Source organism: Oncorhynchus tshawytscha, linkage group LG09 (assembly GCF_018296145.1).
Source record: "Oncorhynchus tshawytscha isolate Ot180627B linkage group LG09, Otsh_v2.0, whole genome shotgun sequence".
In the NCBI taxonomy this organism is placed as follows: Eukaryota; Metazoa; Chordata; class Actinopteri; order Salmoniformes; family Salmonidae; genus Oncorhynchus; species Oncorhynchus tshawytscha.
This window is the reverse complement of record NC_056437.1, coordinates 62,603,246-62,622,129: the sequence shown is the minus strand read 5'-3', so window position 1 is coordinate 62,622,129 and position 18,884 is coordinate 62,603,246. Positions and strand designations below refer to the sequence as shown.

Genomic DNA, 18,884 nt, shown 5'->3' with positions numbered 1-18,884 from the left:
TTTTGGAGCCTAGCATAAGGTATCCAGTCCACCCACTATGCATAATAATACAGTCCTCACTCAAATGCTAGAACAATTATGTACCAAAGATATCTTAAATCAGTTTTGTTTTATGTTTTTCTGCCATGCTTAATATGCGGTAGACTGTGTATTGTATGATGGCACAATTTTAATTCAGGTTTTTCTTTCAGGCTTGGGCTCAATCATATGCATAAGCTCAAATATGGTATGGGTGTTTTGAATTAATCATCACCTTAGAAAGCGCTGTCTGTTTCTTGTGTTAGGCTTTGAAACAACAACCATGCTGTTGAAATTCTTTATTCAAATTCATCACAGTGTGGTGAGTTTTAAAAAGTACAATAGGCCTACTGTTATGATAAAGTGTTTGATGTGATTTTTGATTGCATCTGTATTGATGTCAGAGTGGTTAAAGGGACAATAGAGCCCTGAGTACCAGGCTAATAAGACCTGATGGTAGTTAGCAAGTTGGATACTACTAAAGCATGTCCAGAGTGCATAAACAAGATGACCGTGGCTCAAAGGTCACATTGAATTTCACGTGGATTTCATTGGCCTTGTCAAGTTTTACTTCAGATCCTTCAACTGAAGTCATGAGAGTGTGACTCCTCATAGTATGTTGTACCTCGTTTTCCTTCCTCCTGGGAACAGAAGTTATAGTACTAACTCTACGTTCTACAGTAGCTCTGTTTTGACTTCTCATACTAGATCCTAGTTAATAAGCTTATTAGATATGAAAAAATATAACTTTTTTGCTAGTTCCAATTTATATTACTAGCAATATCAACCTTCATAAATTGGTCAATGGCTTTCGAAGTTATGGTTTTCAGAAATGGCTAGGCATACACTACCGGTCAAAAGTTTTAGAACACCTGCTCATTCAAGGGTTTTTATTTATTTTTATTATTTTCTAACATTGAAGAATAATAGTGAAGACATGAAAACAATGAAATAACATATAATAACATATATAACAATCATGTAGTAACCAAAAAGTGTTCAAATCAAAATATATTTTAGCTTCACCTGGAATGCTTTTCCAACAGTCTTGAAGGAGCTCACACATATGCTGAGCACTCGTTGGCTGCTTTTCCTTCATTCTGCTGTCCGACTCATCCCAAATCATCTCAAATGGGTTGCCGTTGGGGGATTGTGTAGGCCAGGTCATCTTATGCAGCACTCCATCACTCAACTTCTTGGTAAAATAGCCCTTACACAGTCTGGAGGTGTGTTGGGTCATTGTCGTGTTGAAAAACAAATGATAGTCCCACTAAGCACAAACCAGATGGGATGGCGTATCGCTGCAGAATGCTGTGGTAGCCATGCTCGTTAAGTGTGCCTTGAATTCTAAATATATCACAGACTGTCACCAGCAAAGCACCCCCACACCATAACACCTCCTCCTCCATGCTTAACGGAAATACCCATGCAGAAATCATCCGTTCGTCTCACAAAGACATGGCGGTCGGAACCAAAAATCTCAAATTTGGACTCCAGAGCAAGGGACAAATGTCCACCCATGCAGAAATCATCCGTTCGTCTCACAAAGACATGGCGGTCGGAACCAAAAATCTCAAATTTGGACTCCAGAGCAAGGGACAAATGTCCACCAGTCCATTGCTCGTGTTTCTTGGCACAAGCAAGTCTCTTCTCCTTAATGGTGTCCTTCAGTAGTGGTTCCTTGCAGCAATTTGACCATGAAGGCCTGATTCACACGGTCTCCTCTGGACACAGTCTCCTTGATGTTACTTGAACTCTATGAAGCATTTATTTGGGCTGCAATTTCTAAGGCTGGTTACTCTAATGAACTTGTCCTCTGCAGTAGAGGTAACGCTGGGTCTTCCATTCCTATGGCAGTCCTCATGAGAGCCAGTTTCATCATAGAGCTTGATAGTTTTTGCGATTGCACTTGAAGAAACTTTCAAAGTTCTTGAAATGTTCCATATTGACTGACCTTCATGACTTAAAGTAATGATGGACTGTCGTTTCTCTTTGCTTATTTGAGCTGTTCTTGACATAAAATGTACTTGGTATTTTACCAAATAAGGCTATCTTCTGTATACCCCCTACCTTGTCACAACACAACTGTTATGCTCAAACGCATTAAGAAGGAAAGACATTTCACAAATTATCTTTTGAGAAGGCACACTTGTAAATGCATTCCAGGAGACTACCTCATGAATCTGGTTGAGAGAATTCCAAGAGTGTGAAAAGCTGTCATCAAGGCAAAGGGTGGCTATTTGAAGAATATCAAATAAAAAATACATTTTGATTTATTTAACACTTTTTTTTGGTTGCTACGTGATTCCATATGTGTTATTTCATAGTTTTCCTGTCTTCACTATTATTCTACAATGTAGAAAATAGTACAAATATGTTAGATAATATGTTAGATAAGTTAGATATGTTAAATAAGTTTTCTTCCGTCGAAAGAGAGTCGGACCAAAATGCAGCGTGGTTAATACGATACATGTTTAATGACGAATAAACACGACAATACAAAAACAACAAACGGAACGTGAAAACCTATACAGCCTATCTGGTGACAACTAACACAAAGACAGGAACAATCACCCACGAAACACTCAAAGAATATGGCTGCCTAAATATGGTTCCCAATCAGAGACAACGAGAATCACCTGCCTCTGATTGAGAACCGCCTCTGGCAACCATAGACTTTGCTAGAACACCCCACTAAGCCACAATCCCAAAACCTACGAAAAAAAACCCATACATAAACACAACACAAAATAAACCCATGTCACACCCTGGCCTGACCAAATAAATATAGAAATCACAAAATACTAAGACCAGGGCGTGACAGAACCCCCCCCAAGGTGCGGACTCCCGGCCGCACACTTAAACCCATAGGGGAGGGTCCGGGTGGGCGTCTGTCCACGGTGGCGGCTCCGACTCGGGACGTGGACCCCACTCCAACCAAGTCTTAGTCCCCCTGTAACGCGTCCTTTGATTGGCGACCCTCGCCGCCGACCTTGGCCTAATAACCCTCACCAAGGACCCCACTGGACTGAGGGGCAGCTCGGGACTGAGGTAGAAGCTCGGGACTGAGGGGAAGCTCGGGACTGAGGGGAAGCTCGGGACTGAGGGGTAGCTCGGCACTGAGGGGTAGCTCGGCACTGAGGGGAAGCTCGGCACTGAGGGGAAGCTCAGCACTGAGAGGATGCCTAGTACCGAGAGGAAGCCCAGTACTGAGAGGAAACTCAGGCAGGTAGTAGGCTCTGGCAGATCCTGGCTAGCTGGTGGTTCTGGCAGATCCTGGCTGACTGGCGGATCCTGGCTAGCTGGTGGTTCTGGCAGATCCTGGCTGACTGGCGGATCCTGGCTGACTGGCGGATCTGGAAGATCATGGCTGACTGGCGGATCCTGGCTGACTGGCGGATCTGGAAGATCCTGGCTGACTGGTGGATCCTGGCTGACTGGCGGATCTGGAAGATCCTGGCTGACTGGCGGCTCTGGCTGCTCCATGCAGACTGGCGGCTCTGGCTGCTCCATGCAGACTGGCGGCTCTGGCTGCTCCATGCAGACTGGCAGCTCTGGCTGCTCCATGCAGACTGGCAGCTCTGGCTGCTCCATGCAGACTGGCAGCTCTGGCTGCTCCATGCAGACTGACAGCTCTGGCTGCTCCATGCAGACTGGAAGCTCTGGCTGCTCCATGCAGACTGGAAGCTCTGGCTGCTCCATGCAGACTGGCAGCTCTGGCTTCTCCATGCAGATTAGCAGCTCTGACTGCGCTGAACAGGCAGGAGACTCCGGCAGCGCTGGGGAGAAGGAAGGCTCTGGCAGCGCTAAACAGGCGGGAGACTCCGGCAGCGCTGGAGAGGAGGAAGGCTCTGATAGCGCTAGACAGGCGGGAGACTCCGGCAGCGCTGGACAGGAGGAAGGCTCTGGTAGCGCTAAACAGGCAGGAGTCTCAGACAGCGCTAAACAGGCGGGAGCCTCCGACAGCGCTGGAGAGGAGAAAGGCTCTGGCAGCGCTGAACAGGCGAGGCGCACTGAAGGCCTGGTGCGTGGTGCTGGCACTGGTGGTACTGGGCCGAGGACACGCACAGGAAGCCTGGCGCGGGGAGCTGCCACCGGAGGACTGGTGTGTGAAGGTGGCACAGGATGGACCGGACCGTGAAGGTGTACTGGAGAGCCTGAGAGCAGGACTGGCACAGGACGTGCAAGGCTAGGTAGGTACACAGGAGGCCTAGTGCGTGAGGCTGGCACACTCTTCACCAGCCGACTAACACGCACCTCAGGACGAGTATGGAGCGCTGACCCAGGTGCCATCAAATCCCCGACACGCTCCGTCGGGCGAATATCGTATCTAAAGCACCAACCTAGCAACTCCCTCATAACTCTCTCCTCCACTTTCCCCATTAACTCCTTCACAGTCTCTGCTTCACTCACCTCCAACACCGGCTCTGGTTCTGGTCTCCTCATTGGCTCCTCACGATAAACAGGGGGAGTTGGCTCAGGTCTGAACCCTGACTCTGCCACACTCTCCCTGAGCCCTCCCCCAATACATTTTTGGGGCTGACTCTCGGGCTACCATCCACGTCGCCGTGCTGCCTCTTCATACCAGCGCCTTTCCGCTTTCGCCGCCTCCAGTTCTTCTTTGGGGCGGCGATATTCTCCAGGCTGTGTCCAGGGTCCTTTTCCGTCCAATATCTCCTCCCACGTCCAGAAGTCCTGTGATCGCTGCTCCTCACGATAAACAGGGGGAGTTGTCTCAGGTTTGAACCCTGACTCTGCCGCACCCTCCCTGAGCCCCCCAAGAAATTTTTGGGGCTGACTCTCGGGTTTCCTTCTGCGCCGCCATGCTTGTCTCTTTGACTCCATTCTCCTATAGCCCTCTTCGCACTGCTCCAGCGAATCCCAGGCGGGCTCCGGCACTCTCTCTGGGTCGACCGCCCACCTGTCTATTTCCTCCCAAGTCGTATACACTAAACTTCGTAGCTCCTGCTGCCGCTGCCTGTCACCACGCTGCTTGGTCCTGGTGTGGTGGGTGATTCTGTTACGGTTTTCTTCCGTCGAAAGAGAGTCGGACCAAAATGCAGCGTGGTTAATACGATACATGTTCAATGACGAATAAACACGACAATACAAAAACAACAAACGGAACGTGAAAACCTATACAGCCTATCTTTTTTTTAAATTAAAAATAATTTATTATCTTCAATACCATTCATTCTTTACAACTTATAATTTTCATACATACTCAAATAATGGTATTTTAATTTAACTAATTTAACTAAACAAAAACCCCAAACAAAACCTCAGGGGAGCATCTTCCCTCCCCGTCACCCTACAAACTACCTTTCCCTATCTCCCCGTCCCTAATCTATCCCCTTACAAATCTAAATGACACCCAGCCCTAAACCCCCCTTCCACCTCTCCTGAGCAGCATGCTGCCCCCACTTCCTCTCCTCCCTCTTCATCCTCCCCCTCAAATCTCCTTCCACCCTCCTCACTATCCCTTCCCTGCCTGGCTTCCCACAGCCCCCGTTTAAAGAGACTCATGAGAAGCCAAAGCAGAAACCTGTCCCTATCCGTCCCTCTCGCTCTCCCTACACCTCTCTCTAACCTGGCCCACGTCAATACAAAATCCCCCCTTACCAAACCTAACAACACCCGTGCCCTAGCCCATACTACTCCGGCAAAGGCACAGTCCCAAAAGACATGGCGCACAGTCTCCTCCCTGCCACAAGAGGATCTTGGACAGGTAGGGGATTGCACCAAACTATACCGGTACATGATGGAACGTACCGGCAAGCACTTATGGAGGCTCAACCAATTCAGGTCCTTGAGCCTGTTGTCCAGACCCCGCGCCTGCACTCCCTCCCAGACCACTTCCCGAGATGCCCACTACAGGCACCGGACTCCCTGCCTTTCTGACCTCCTGGTACAGGTGCCTGTGATCTAAACCTGCTCGGGCAACTTCAACCTCAGGGTGCGCACGCAGCCACTTGGCCGCATGACCAAAGTGCCACGGCAGCTGTTCCGCCCGAGGACCCGTGTTAGACCACACCATTACGCTTCTCGCCTGATACGAGAAGAACACCCGCAGGAGGTAACCGGACGGGTGTATCCCTGGATGAGCAAGCTCCGTTAACAAGAAAGAAACAAAAATTGCGTCTAGCTTGAGGGGGAAATGTGGTACCCCCCTACCTCCCTCCCCGATGGGACAGAGCATGCGTGCCCTGGCGACCCACTCGCACCTGCCACTCCACATGAACTGAAACACAAGCCTCACTAGAGGCCTCCTCAGACAAGCCGGCAATGGGTAGATGTACGCCAAATACAAAAGAGACGGCAACACATCCACCTTTAGGACCAGGACTTTGCCCATAAAAGACAAATACCTAGCCTTCCACATTGCTAGCTTCCTCTGTACCACTGCGATACGCATGTTCCAGTTTAGCGTCGCTGAGCCGGAGGTCTCAAAAAGGACCCCGAGAATCCTCAGGGCCCCCTCACAGAGAGAGAACCCCCCAGGCACATCCGTTCTACCGCGCCATCTTCCGAAAAACTTGACGGAAGACTTTGCATGGTTCAGAACCGCTCCCGACGCTCGGGTGAAATCCCCAAAGATGGCAAGGGACCTTGTCAGGCACAAGTCCTTGCACAGTAGTAAGGAAGTGTCGTCGGCGTACTGCGTCATCTTAACATGCAGCCCACCACTTCCAGGGATCAACAAGCCTTCCACCCCTGTGTCTGCCCTAATGGCAGCCCCCAGAGGCTCCATGTACAGAACGAAGAGGAGAGCCGAGAGTGGGCACCCCTGCCTGACCCCAGACGAGAGGTCAAAAACGTCACCCAAGTGACTATTTACACTAACTCGGCACCCCGCTCCGACATATAATGTACGAATCCATCCTATGAACTTCTCCCCAAATCCTAATCGACCTAACACTCTGAATAAAAAGGATCTATTCACGCGATCAAAACCTTTCGCCTGATCTAGCGCTGCTACTATTAAAGGCAGTCCTCTATCTTCAACCCAAGCGATGGAGTCCCTGATTAACTGTAGGTTCCATCTAATAGAGCGGCCCTCTACCCCGCACGTCTGATCCTCATGGACGACGTAGGGAAGGGCTGTGCGCAACCGGTCTACTAAAACCTTTGCAAGTAGCTTGTAATATACACACAGCATGGTCAACGGCCGCCAGTTGCCAAGGTCTGTTACTTCCCCCTTCTTATATAAAAGTGACAGCACACCAACAGCCATTGATCCCCCCCGGGACCCTCGTCTCAAGGATGGCCTTCAAGACTTCGAGGACCACTGGTCCAAGTATACCCCAAAACTTGAGATAAAACTCAGCCGGCAGCCCATCCATCCCAGGCACCTTCCCTTTTCCCATCCTCCTAAGAGCGCTCTCAACCTCTTCTAGTGAAATCTGGGTCTCCATCACTTCTCTAATGTCCTCCGGCAACCGCCTGGACAAGTGTTCTAAAAACACATTTCCCTGCTCTACATCTATTTCCCTTTCCTTAAATAAACCTTGGAAATGATCAGTTGTCACCCTGACCATATCCTCTGGTTCTCTAACTATACTACCATTTTCTTCCCTAACGCCATGCATTACCTTCCTACTCTGTCTGGCCCTAACCGACTTAAAGAACATAGCAGAACAAGTCTCATTGTGTTCTAGAAAGCCACTATGTGCACACTCCAGGAAAGCTCGAGCCTTCCGCTCCTGCAACTCCCTGAGCTGCGCCTTTAGGGTTGCGGATCTCTCCCAGTCAAAGGACCCGCCGAGGTTGCCTGCCTCGTACTCGAGTTCAATTAACCTTTGGATACGATCCACCTCCCTCCTCTCCTCCCTTTTTTTCCTCTTGCAATACCCTATTATAAAAGCCCTAATCCTCACCTTAACTAATTCCCACCACTCTAACACCCCCTCGCACATGGACCGGAGGCCTTCAAGCCTCCAAAAGAAACCATAAAACCTGTCAACAAAAGCCTGCTCCTCCAGCACATCCCGATCTAACTTCCAGTACCCCCTACCAAAGAGGTAGACTGGCGACCCCACCTGCAGGAGCACCCCGTCGTGATCCGAAAAGAAAACAGGCAACAGCTGCCCAGACAACTTACCCAAAGACCTGGGTACAAAAATATAGTCGAGCCTCCACTCAACCCCCCTGGAGTTGCGCCATGTAGGACCGGCCATTTTCGGAGTAGTGTGCAGACCACCATCAACCAGACCATGGCAAGCCATTAGCCCGGTAATGGCGCCTGCACTGCTATCCCCCCCATTCCTAAATCTGTATTAAAATCCCCCCCTATCACTAATTTCCTATTTGTGACACACAGGGGCGTCAGACAGTCCACCATCTCCCTCCTGTCTGCCACCACCTGTGGCCCATACACCACCACTAATCTAAATTTACAATCCGTTATCGTGACATCCACCCCTATAACCCTCCCCTGCATTACCACAAAAGAATCCTCCACTTTTACCTCCCTGTGCCCACACAAAATCCCTACCCCCGATGAGTGCACCCCCCAATACCCCAAACCGACTCCCCCTTGTCCCACTCCCTCTTAAACCTACTAACATCCCCTCCATCCCTCAGGTGAACCTCCTGTAAAAACAAAAATCAAACCCCACACCCTCCAAATAACTAAAAACCGCCCTCCTCTTAACAAAATCCCTTAAACCCCTTACATTTAAACTTACAAAAGTAAAATTAGACCCCATGAAAGAATAAAATAAAAACATGTAATACACTCAAATTCTAAACCCAGACAGAAAAAAAAAAAAAAAACAGGAGACTCACCCGATGCTCCCCTGCTCCGATGCTCCCCTGCTCCCCTGCTCCATATGGTGAGAACACCATCCGTACTCCCGACATCCCCCTCTTCCTCCATCTCACCAACCCAGGATGCAGGAATAGTGTTTAGTGTGCCCTGCACCCTGGGTCTACCCCCACACTCCTCCCCCTCCCCAGTGCTGCAGCTGGTTTGGAAAAAAATCGGGGAGGCTGAGTCCCCAAACAAAAAACTCCCCACCTCCTCCTGTACCCAGTCCTGAGTCTTGTTAGGTGTGTCCCCACCCAACAGAAGTTGAGGGCCTGGGGAAACCAGCAGCAACCCAGAGGTTTCTCCCACCCCCATCACTCTCTTGGCCATCCCCTCCCTCTCACTGTCGGCCAATCGCACCCTCCTCTTCATTCTCTTCTTTGGTGATGGCGGCAGTGGAGAGATACCACCCTCCCCCCGCCAGCTCCTCCACCATACCCCTCATCTCTTCCACCAGGGCACTTTCCCCCCATTCCACTTGCTCTTCCACCGTCTCCTTCTCCAACACTCCTCCCTCGCTTTCTTCTCTCTCATGCTCCTCCACTCGGTTGCCTTCTTCCGCCGCTTTTCCTGGTTCTCCTACTCCCATGCCTTCTGTTTCCTTCTCTCTTCCATCCGCCGCTTCTTGCTCCTCATCCTTCCTTGTGGCCTTCCCCTCTGGACCTGTACTCTGGTCATGAGGCGTGCTTCCTTCCCCTCCTCTTCTTCCCCCATCCCCCGCTCCTGCTCCCCCCCAGCCGCAGACGCATATGACCTCTGACGAGCCGGGCACCCCCGCACAGGTGTGCTAACGAGCCACACCCGTGGCACGCCTTAGACTTGTCACAATCCCTCGCCTCGTGATCCTCAGATCCACAAAATCTGCATTTTCTTGTGCTGCACGAAGCGAATATGTGGCCGTAGGCCATACAGCGCCTGCAAAATGGGGGCTGACATGCATGAAACAACGTCCCCCGGTCAGCCCCTAGGGAGAACATAGCAGGAGGATGGAGGTAGCCACCATGTCCCTTTGGGTCCTCCCTGAGGAGGGCCTGGAAGCCTCTCCTCCCATTCCAAAACCCAAGGGAGTCTTTGAGGTGCCTTGCTGAGGAGACGTTATCCATGTATCTCCCCAGAAAGGCCCTCACCTCTTCGTCCTTAACGTATGGGTTATAAATGTTGACAGTTACAACCCTAAAGTTGTTCTTCGCCAGGCTTGGTATTTCATAGTGGCTCATCGGCCTCTCACCTCCCACTGCTCTTGCCCTTCTCAGGATATCATCGTGTTTCTCCTCTGTATATAGTGCCACGTCGTATGCTCCCTCCAACGAGTTGCCTTGGAAACAAAACACGTCCTTCACCGTCAGCTTTAGAATCCCCATCAATATTATCCTTCCAAAAGTTTCCCGTCCTAAAGGCTCCAACTCCTTTTCCTTCCAAGCAAACTGAATCGTGTTGGCCAGCCCAATCCCAGGGACCGACCGTGTTGATGGATTTAGCACCATCTCCGCAAGGAGAATGGCGCTCGTTCTCTTCTCTTCTCTTCTCTTCTCTTCTCTTCCAAAACAAGGAAAAAAGAAAAACCAAAGTGACTGAGCCTATCTTGTGACAACTAACACAGAGACAGGAACAATCACCGACGAAACACTCAAAGAATATGGCTGCCTAAATATGGTTCCCAATCAGAGACAACGAGAATCACCTGCCTCTGATTGAGAACCGCCTCAGGCAACCATAGACTTTGCTAGAACACCCCACTAAGCCACAATCCCAAAACCTACGAAAAACCCCCATACATAAACACAACACAAAATAAACCCATGTCACACCCTGGCCTGACCAAATAAATATAGAAAACACAAAATACTAAGACCAGGGTGTGACAAAATAAAGAAAAACCCTTGAATGAGTAGGTGTTGTAAAACCTTTGACCAGTGGTGTACGTTATTTATTTTTTAAGATATAAACTTAGGCCAGGATTCAATCAGATCAGCGGGAACCTGCGTTAGCCATCAAGCGCATTGCTTTCATTTAGGCTGTGTCAGAGGTGTAACTGCGTTAGAGCTGCCAAATCCACAAGTGGCTTCTATTGCGGACATTACCATTAGATGCACGAAATGTATGATGTAATCTTCACCTTGATTAGGGTGACATACAGTACACTCTGTACAAAACATTAGGAACACCTTTGTTGGTTCCACTTTTCTGGGCTCCGTTATTTACTTAACAAATAGGGAATACTCAAAATGTGCACTTATAAATCATAACAATTTGAATCAAAATACAGCTGTAGACAGAAGTCAACGATCAAACATACAACTGATGTCTCTCCTGAGTTCAAGGAAAAGGAAAAGTCCAAGTTGCTTTTAATATGCTTGCAGTCAACCCCTAGTGATGTCACTGCCTACGTCAACACCTTCTACGCATGAGACCAAACCCATGCATAGACAGTTTTACAAACTTGCAGGAGAGAACAATAGTTCCAGTGTTTTCTAAGGGCTCAGCAGTATTTTTCCACTCTCCAAGTTGCTTTATAGTGGTATGTCTGACTTGTCTCTTATTTCTTTCACTCCCTTGCAGGGTTCTGTGTCTATGAATCTTTTTTAGCCTTGAGGCGCTTTCTCACAGACACCCTGTTTTGACTGCAATAACTCACACATCTCTCAGACCGTTTCTTATAAGAGGCAGAGACTAGAAACAGTATTAAACCTTATAATGAATATATATTGCTTATATATATATATATTGCTTATCTGTAGTCCAGGACCCTAGATGTAGTGAGGGAGGGTTCTTATAGCCATTCCCCTTCTATTAATACAACATGAGCATAATCAATTATTATAATAACATCAATCATTGAGTGCAGCCCCTAGCATGACCCCAAAGTTGACCCCATCACCTTCCTGATATTGAGTTTCACCCCATTTTGCCCTCAGATCAGCCTCAATTCATCAGGGCATGGACTCTACAAGGTGTCGAAAGCATTCCACAGGGTTACTGGCCCATGTTGACTAATGCTTGTGTCAAGTTGGCTGGATGTCTTTTGGGTGGTGGACCATTCTTGATACACACGGGAAACTGTTGAGTGTGAAAAACCCAGCAGCATTGCAGTTCTTGACACACTTAAACCAGTGCACCTACTGCCATACCTCGTTTAAAGGCTCTTAAATCTTGTGTCTTGCCCATTCTCCCTCTGAATGACACAAGCCATGTCAAGGCTTAAAAATCCTTCTTTGAGGTGACATCAATAAGGGATCATAGCTTTCACCTGGATTCACCTGGTCAGTCTGTCATGGAAAGTGTTCTTAATGTTTTGTACACCCCCATTATTTAGTTTAATAATGTTTAATTTGAGTGTCATTATTTCTATATAGCCAACACTTTCTCATTCTGAACGTGAAAAAAACTAACCATAAAACAACTTAGCCTTTTTAGAGCACTAGATGGTACTGTAGTAAGCAGTAGTTTCGCAGACAACAGTTCTGAGAATTCTAACTGTGTGTGAGCATTGGTTACAGTCCCATCAACTCTGTTCAATTTTGGAAGCTAACTCCATAATCACAAGTGCATTATCTGTATAAAGACAGGCATTCAATCTGAACTGAGTTACGGAGCAGAACACTATAACAGACTTTTAATTAAGGGTAATTTATTTTTGAGACAACATTCTTAACATGAATGCAATCTCTGTGAACGTCGGAGAAAATGTCTTTAAAAGATGCATTGTTGGCTGTATAGTGTGCTGCTCTATAACACATCTTGGATTGAATCTCAGCCTTATTTTATAATGTTTTCTTGTTTTTGTTTTTCGTTAAGGGGTGGCAGAGGACGGGCCACGGGTGATTTTCAGTGTGGACCTCTGGCATCCAAATGTGGCTGCAGCAGAAAGACAGGCCCTGGACTACATTTTCTGCCCTGACCAATGAACTACAACTTCCACTGTGCACATGTTCTAGTTGTGCTCCACCCTTATTTGATATGAGGGAAAGGTGCCCAAACTTCGTCTTGAGGGCTGTGCTCTTCAACCTCAATGTTCATCCAGTCCGAGTATCACTGTGTGTGTTACCAGTGAATCCACTGAAACAGTCCAAATAGCCAAAGGGAGCTTACCCATAGGAGTCAGTTCAATGTCTAGTTTAGATTTTTTTTTACATGTTTTTTTTACACCTTTATTTAACTAGGAAAGTCAGTTAAGAACAAATTCTTATTTACAATGACAGCCTACCCCGGCCAAACTCAGGCGACTCCCAATCACGGCCGGATGTAATAAAGCCTGGATTTGGTTGAGTTGTCAACTAAGCTGAATTCACTGTGAAAATAAGTAAATAAATCCCCATGTCATTGGATTTCGGTAAAACGTTGGGTCAAAAAAAGACTACAATTTCCTTATGTTGATGACTTCTTTAAAATCCATGTTGATTCAACATCATGCCATAAAATTTTGGGGGGTGGAAGGACATATAAACAACATTGATTCAACCAGTTTTGACCAGTGGGTAGAAACAGAATGAACGTACAGTCATTTAAGATCAGAACTGGTCTTTGCTGCTTTAAACTGCACATGTGCACTCACACACACATTTGGACTGCACTATCTTAATAGCAAAACATACAAATGACATTGTGGATTGATCACAGCTTTTTGATAGGTGACCTCATGATGCAAAGGAATCCTCCAATAAAAAAGTAAATATTTATTATTTTGTAGAACTGTATCATCACAGTTTTTGCTCAACATATGTAGACATGGTTTTCATAAGTAACTGCAGAAACTGTGAGGGAAAAAAGTCAATTAACCACTGTTTTATCTATTCAGTTTTGTTATTTTGTTGTGCCTGTTTTCTATCTATCCTTTTCTCAAATGTGCCTGGTGTTAATTTAAGGTGACCCCTTTTGGCATATACTGTGATCTAGATATTTAATTTGGTTTGACTCAATAGATTTTTTGTGAGCATGCTTATATATATATATATATATACATATATATATATAAACTCAGCAAAAAAAGAAACGTCCTCTCATTGTCAACTGCGTTTATTTCCAGCAAACTTAACATGTGTAGCTATTTCTATGAACATAACAAGATTCAACAACTAAGACAAAAACTGAACAAGTTCCACAGACACGTGACTAACGGGGGGGGGCTCAAAATCAAAAGTAACAGTCGGTATCTGGTGTATCCACCAGTTGCATTAAGTACTGCAGTGCATCTCCTCCTCCAGATTTGCCCGTTCTTGCTGTGAGATGTTACCCCACTTTTCCACCAAGGCACCTGCAAGTTCCCGGACATTTCTGGGGGGAACGGCCCTAGCCCTCACCCTCCGATCCTACAGGTCCCAGACGTGCTCAATGGGATTGAGATCCGGGCTCTTCGCTGGCCATGGCAGAACACTGACATTCCTGTCTTGCAGGAAAACACACACAGAACGAGCAGTATGGCTGGTGGCATTGTCATTCTGGAGGGTCATGTCAGGATGAGCCTGCAGGAAGGGTACCACATGAGGGAGGAGGATGTCTTCCCTGTAACGCACAGCGTTGAGATTGCCTGCAATGACAACAAGCTCAGTCCGATGATGCTGTGACACACCGCCCCAGACCATGACGGACCCTCCACCTCCAAATCGATCCCGCCTCAGAGTACAGGCCTCGGTGTAACGCTCATTCCTTCGACAATAAACGCGAATCCAACCATCACCCCCTGGTGAGACAAAACTACGACTCGTCAGTGAAGAGCACTTTTTGCCAGTCCTGTCTCGTCCAGCGACGGTCGGTTTGTTGCCGGTGATGTCTGGTGAGGACCTACCTTACAACAGGCCTACAAGCCCTCAGTCCAGCCTCTCTCAGCCTATTGAGGACAGTCTGAGCACTGATGGAGAGATTGTGCTTTCCTGGTGTAACTCGGGCAGTTGTTGTTGCCTTCCTGTCCCGCAGGTGTGATGATCGAATGTACCGATCCTGTGCAGGTGTTGTTACACGTGGTCTGCCACTGCGAGGACGATCAGCTGTCCGCCCTGTCTCCCTGTAGCGCTGACTTAGGCACCTCACAGTACGGACATTGCAATTTATTGCCCTGGCCACATCTGCAGTCCTCATGCCTCCTTGCAGCATGCCCAAGGCACGTTCACGCAGATGAGCAGGGACATCTTTCTTTCGGTGTTTTTCAGAGTCAGTAGAAAGGCCACTTTAGTGTCCTAAGTTTTCATAACTGTGACCTTAATTGCCTACCGTCTGTAAGCTGTTAGTGTCTTAACGACCGTTCCACAGTCGCATGTTCATTAATTGTTTATGGTTCATTGAACAAGCATGGGAATCAGTGTTTAAACCCTTTGCAATGAAGATCTGTGAAGTTATTTGGATTTTTTCTAATTATCTTTGAAAGACAGGGTCCTGAAAAAGGGCCATTTATATATATACAGTACCAGTCAAGTTTTTGGACACTCAAGGGTTTTTCTTAATTTTTGACTATTTTCTACATTGTAGAATAATAGTGAAGACAAACTTTTAAATAACACATATGGAATCGGGTAGTAACTAAAAAGTGTTAAACAAATCATAATCGATCGATTTTTAAAGTAGCCACCCTTTGCCTTGATAGCGTTGCACACTCTGGCATTCTTTCTGCCATCTTCACCTGGAATGTATATCCAAGAGCCTTGAACTAGTTCCCACATATGCTGAGCACTTGTTGGCTGCTTTTCCTTCACTCTGTTGTCCAACTCATCCCAAACCATCTCAATTGGGTTCAGGTTCGGGTGATTGTGGAGGCCAAGTCATCTTATGCAGCACTCCATCACTCTCATTTGTGGTAAAATAGCCCGTACACAGCCTGGAGGTGTGTTGGGTCATTGTCCCATTGAAAAACAAACGATTGTCCCACTAAGTGCAAACCAGATGGGATGGCGTATTGCTGCAGAATGCTGTGGTAGCCATGCTGGTTAAGTGTGCCTTGCATTTTAAATATATCACTGACAGTGTCACCAGCAAAGCACCATCACACCTCCTCCTCCATGCTTCATGGTGGGAACCACATATGTGACTATTATCGGTCCACTGACTCTGCATCTCACAAAGATACGGCAGTTGGATCCAACAATCACAAATTTGAACTCATCAGATCAAAGGGCAGATTTCCACCAGTCTAATGTCCATTGCTCCTGTTTCTTTGCCAAAGCAGGTCTCTTATTCTTAATGGTGTCCTTCAGTAGTGGTTTCTTTGCAGCAATTTGACCATGAAGGCCTGATTCACGCAATCGCCTCTGAACAGTTGATGTTGATGTGTCTGTTACTTGAACTCTGTGAAGCATTTATTTGGGCTGCAATTTCTGAGGCTGGTAACTATAATGTACTTATCCTCAGCAGCAGAGGTAACTTCCTGTGGCGGTCCTCGTGAGAGACAGTTTCATCATAGCTCTTGATGGTTTTTGCGACTGCACTTGAAGAAACATTCAAAGTTTTTATTTTTATTTTTACCTTTATTTTACTAGGCAAGTCAGTTAAGAACAAATTCTTATTTTCAATGACAGCCTAGGAATAGTGGGTTAACTGCCTGTTCAGGGGAGAACGACAGATTTGTACCTTGTCAGCTCGGGATTCAAACTTGCAACCTTTCTGTTACTAGTCCAACGCTCTAACCACTAGGCTACCATGCCGCCCCACTAAGTTCTTGAAATGTTCCAGGTTTTGACTGACCATCATGTCTTAAAGTAACAATGGACTGTCATTTATCCTTGCTTATTTGAGCTATTCTTGCCATAATATGGTCTTGGTCTTTTACTAAATAGGGCTATCTTCTGTATACCATCCCTACCTTCTCACAACACAACTGATTGGCTCAATGCATTAAGAGGAAAGAAATTCCACAAATGAACTTTTAACAAGGCACACCTGTTAATTCAAATACATTCCAGGTGACAACCTCATAAAGCTGGTTGAGATAATGCCAAGATTGGGCAAAGCTGTCATCAAGGCAAGGGTGGCTACTTTGAAGAATCTAAAATATATTTTGATTTGTTTAACACTTTTGGTTACTACATGATTCCATATGTGTTATTTCATAGTTTTGATGTATTCACTATTCTACAATGTAGAAAATAGTCAAATAAAGAAAAACCCTGGAATGAGTAGGTGTGCCCAAACTTTTGACTGGTACTGTATATACACAATCATGTGGACTTGAAAAACATAGTCTGTAAGAACAAATCATAGCACTGATGAAGCATGTTCTGCACTGTATGTGAATATGTAGCTAATAAAAGTGTCCAAATATCCTCTCATTCAATATTTACATTACATTTGAGTCATTTAGAAGACTGTCTAATCCAAAGTGATTTAACAGTCAGTGCATTAGTTCCACCACTGAGGTGCCAGCACAGAGAAGAACTGAAATTTGGATGAGTGGGAGTTGGCCCCTCGCAGGGATGGTGGATCCAAGTGGCCAGAGGTGGCAGAATGGAGTGCTTGTGCTGGAGTGTAGGACTTGACCATTTAGTTGAGGTAGGGAGGAACAGTTCCCTGTGCTACTCTGTTGGCAAGTGAGGATCTTGAATTTAATGCGAGGTGCTACTGCACAGTAATGTCACAAGAGTTCATTTAACTTCTATGAAGTCAAATGTAACACTATTTTGGGATTTATATGGTCCCACCCCCATTTTGTGTTAAAACTACTCTGGTCATGGTGTTAATATTTTTTGAGTCAAAACAACACTACAGATGTCAGATCTTAATCTTCACTCTTGTCACAGAGAAATGTCCTGTTGCATCAGGGAATTCAAATGAGCCCTGTGATTCCTTGAACATGAGCAGTTCTCTTTCTCTCCATGCAGTGGCAGTCAAGTCATTGGGATCTGCTGTCAATAACATTCTCTCTCGCTCGCTTCAAACGCAAGGCCTATGTCTTATTACTGCAGCATTCATATGTAAAAAACTTTATCTGAAATGTAGCCATACAGATCAACAACCATTATTTTATATAGCTTAATAACACAAGATAGATATTGGTCTCCTCTAGGCAATGGCATACAAGTGTGGAGTGTATCCTAAGGTTACGAAGGAACTGTCAAAATTGAGTTCAATCGTGGCCTGGGGTGGTCGAGTACAGGGTGTCCCAAACTCGGCCTGGGGCCTCCCTTGGGTGCACATTTTAGTTTTGCCCTAGCACTGCACAGCTGATTCAAATAATCAAAGCTTGATGATGAGTTGGTTATTTGAATCAGCTGTGTAGTGCTAGGGCAGAAACCAAAATGTGCACCCAGGGGAGGCCCCAGGCCCGAGTTTGAGAAACCCTGGTTTAGTTGTTAAGGCCGCTGCCTTCAGTGCACATATAGAGTTAGCGTGTCGACGTGGGTTTGATTCTGGCCCACTTGGGTTTGATTCTGGCCCACGCCCTTCTGGTACAGATAACTCAATGCCCCGATTTGACTTGATTTAGTTACAAATTTAAAATATGGACAGTCCAGGGATATTTTAAGAAATAATCATACCAGACACTTTTGGATAACATAAATAGGAAACAAATAACATAAGTAGGCTACACCAACATTAGTTTCTATTCCTACAGTAAATGAGGAAATAGTTTATCTCTAGTGTATTGAATGATTGTCAAATAGATAAATCACTCTTAGTCTGTTAAAAAAGGACGAAGTTGTTCTGATGACAATAACTACCCGAGGGTGTGTAATGGGAATTTTAATGATTGTGCTTTTCTTATAATGAAATTTCTATGTTCTATTCATGTGTTGTTCTAAAAACCAATTTCTGTGTTCATGCAAGTATCTGACTGTACAAATCACCTATCAGTAGCTGCAATTTGGCAGGAGACCCAGACCGTGTTTTGAGAACGAACGACTGTGTTTTGAGAACAAACTAAATATCTGTTTCAAGGTCTCAGCTTAGAGAGAAAGAAGCCTTGTGAGGTGTTGGTCTCTCACATGTTATGAAACCGTATTGGTCGGTCACATGAATGAGACAAAACGGTCATTATTAATAAATTATGCTAAATCATGCAAATATAACTTGTCTGTGTATAGCTGTGTATAGCCGTATGGGACTGCTCCTGATTGACATGCGTACTATGGTGCAT

General features: G+C 46.2%; 1 protein-coding gene across 1 annotated transcript in view; it reads left to right on the top strand.

The window, feature by feature from the left end:
* The window catches only part of asphd1 (aspartate beta-hydroxylase domain containing 1), a 69,582-nt gene extending 56,586 nt beyond the window's left edge, over positions 1-12,996 (top strand). The window contains exon 6 of the transcript XR_002952932.1: positions 12,623-12,996. The gene's annotated coding sequence lies outside the window, so the exon portion shown is untranslated. The remainder of the gene's footprint in view (positions 1-12,622) is intronic.
* The last annotated feature ends 5,888 nt before the right edge of the window (positions 12,997-18,884 follow it).